Here is a 3,345-nt window from a genome sequence, read left to right on the forward strand (position 1 = left end):
TCTCTCTCTCTCTCTCTCTCTCTCTCTCTCTCTCTCTCTCTCTCTCTCTCTCTCTCTCTCTTCACTCCCTCCCTCTCTTAGTTTTACTGGCATGGATCTTTATATTGAATATAAGAATAGAAACAATCATATGTTAAAGGTGCCAAAGAATGCATTGTAATAATCTGTTCAATTGTTCTTTGATATCTACATAGAAGGTTTGTGGCTTTATTAAGTGCAAATTATCAAATTTTGGCCCATTACAACTTTAGGACTTGCACTTTGATTGAAATTATCTATTATTACCTTATTTGATAGGGTCATGAATGATAATGTTAAGCTCTGCTCTGATTGGCTGTTTCTCCTTCAGTAGCTCTGTGTGTGTGTGTGTGTGTAAACAGATCTGTCTGTATCAGATTTTGAGGAATAATCAATTATTTGGAGATTGTTAATGGACGTTTATGAGTGGTAAGTTTGTATTTTTTTAGTATAGACCTGCAAAATGTAACCGTAACGTCAATAGTAGAACTTCAGCCTAAACGATAGCATATAGCATTAACTAGCATGTAGCGCTAACTCAGCAGTCTCAACTTTGTTTGTAGCATTGTAATAACATTGTACTTCATGTAATGTGTAATTTAATGTTGGGGGGTACATCTTAGAGGTCTTCACAGGTACACTAAGATCCGAAAACCCGAGGTCTGAACCGAGACCCGATCAGGTTCGGGTCTAAAAGTTTCACATGTGCCTCGGACACGGGTCGGGTACAATAATAGTGGCATCTGTTCTCGGGTAATTAAAAATGAATGTGTTTTTGCTGAACAGACCCGGGAAGACCCGAACTCTCTCGCGTGTGTGCATCAATGTCCTTTCAAACCTCTCATCTGTTTGCCAAGAGCGCTTGCGACATTGTATTGCTGGCGGTAGGTTAATTTTCGTTGAGACAGACATGTCAGTCAATTTTAAATGTACATTTTAGCGGTTACCTTGGTGCCGTCGTCAGATAAGTAAAACAAATGGAGCAGCTTCCTAAATGGTTGCATCTTTTGCATGCATGAGGTTTACATAAGAAGGAGGAAACATCTGTGTTTGGACTCACTTTATTACCATATACAGAACTCTTATTATTTATCTATTCCAAAATAAATACAGTTTTACATTCTACGGCACCTTTAAAACAAGTACATGTTAAAATAGATATAAGCCTAAACAAAAATGACAGAATCTTATCAGTTTTGTTGTTGTTTTCTTTATCATTCATTCTTAACTCAGCTTTAATGTTTATTTTCAAATATTTTAAATAAATATGACAAATTTCTATGCAATTGTGCTTTATTGGCATGACTAAAACTGTACATTTGTATTGCCAAAGCATTTGCAGCTAGGCTGCGTAGTGCGAATAAACTTAAAAAGTAGGCCTATATAGTGCAGAGTTAAAAGTAAAATAGATGTCGAAAAACTTGTTTATTTTGGTAAGAAGGATCATATTTGTGGTAAATGTTTTTATGGGTATATGTTTACTTTAGGACATATGACTAAAGGTCAGCTGCCAGAGTTTTGTTTGAGTTCAAAACAACAGAAAGCTGTAAAAGCAATCTATCTGGAAAGTTTTGGTTTTCCAGACTCCTGCTAATGTTGTGCAGGAATTTCATGTTTACAATGACACCAGTGCGAGACCATTTGACTTCATTATGTGACAGCGTCTCTAATGAGTGGATTTATGTGTGAAACTCATTCACATTCAGTCTCATTTGACACTATAATGACTCCAACAATGACCTAAATACACACGAGTAAAAATCAAACACACAAAAAGCCACTTATAAAGATCAGACTACAAAGTTTCTTTAACTTATAGAGTTTCAGTACAGATATGGATGTGTCTCTTGACCGGGTCAGTCTTGTTAAGCTGTTTCTTGAAACTTTGTCATTTTAACAGGATAGAAATAAAGTACTAAACTTAGCACATTACTCAGTAAGGGACTGACAATTAAGTCACATGAGGTTATTAACTTTTATTTGAACAAATGTTGATATTATCATACCAACTAGCATTAAGGCATTGGATGAGAATCAGACACGCCAACTAAACCCACAAAAACATCAAATCATTTCTCAAATACGATAATAATAATTATACTACAATTAATGGTCTATATTTGACATGAATATGACAGGAACATATTAAAGCATTAATGTGACCCGACATCCTTTCCCATACAGGGACCGTTTTATAACATCACACGGCACATTTAATACCTCGCTGGCCTAATTAGTTGGCTTGAGAGTTTATGACTCACCCATCATTTTGTTCAACCATTTCTTCCTAAGTAGGTTGTGTCTAATCCCTAAAGAGCAAGAGATGGTAAAATGCTCATCTATGGTTTACCATGTGTTGGCCTGCCATTGCAGCTACATTGTACTATGATTTTACCATTGTTACAGAAGGTAATATGGTATTTGTGAAGAATGGTATATTTTTGTAGCACTGAGGTAAATGAATGGGATAGTGAAAGTCCCACTGAAATGTGCAACATTATTTAATATGGTGATGTCAGTTTTACTAAAACAACATAACTATCGAGAAGACCCTCCCTCTTTTTATAAATAACCAATAGCGTTTCATTTATGGCACAGTCCAGCAAAGACTTATTTGGTGCCAGTTGCCTGATAAGTGTTGGTCCCTTGACAACTTGCCTGGCTTATTTTATTGTTTGGGAAATCAAAACAGGATTTGCTGATCTATTTTGTTGATCTAAAATAGTTTTTGTAACAAAATGTAGAGAGGGGACACTTCAGCATCTAAGAGAATTTGATTGGAAATTTGATAAGAAGTTGAAGTGTAGAGAGACTTTTTATGTGCCAAATGGTAGGTTTTGCATGCTTATATGTTATATACTTATATTTTGGACCATAATAATATATTTATTCTTAAATGCATTTATACTAAAAAAAAGTTTCATTTTAATTTCTTGTGGCTTTAACATTTCTGTTTCAATCTGATATGAAGCATTCACTTTTGCTACACTGTACAAAAATGATGTGATCAACTTTGACTGAATTAAGTTAACTATCTTTCACTTTTGTGTTTTGTAGACATCTGCTGTTAGCACTCAGATTCCTTTATTGAATATATTTGACTTTGTCTTTATCTTCTGTTAAAGTTTATATATCATTTTACATCTGTTTATGATTTTTGGTTAATATTAATTAATATTCAACAAATAATATTATTTAGATGTTTGACAAGTACTTTTTCATTCCAGTAGATGGCACTGTCGTTTATGATCAGGTACAAAACTCTGTTGATTTCATTTCAGTTCAGTTTCAAACTTTTATTTGGTTTAAATGTAGTTATTAATAATA

The sequence above is a fragment of the Paramisgurnus dabryanus genome, chromosome 7, assembly GCF_030506205.2.
Source record: "Paramisgurnus dabryanus chromosome 7, PD_genome_1.1, whole genome shotgun sequence".
Lineage (NCBI taxonomy): Eukaryota > Metazoa > Chordata > Actinopteri > Cypriniformes > Cobitidae > Paramisgurnus > Paramisgurnus dabryanus.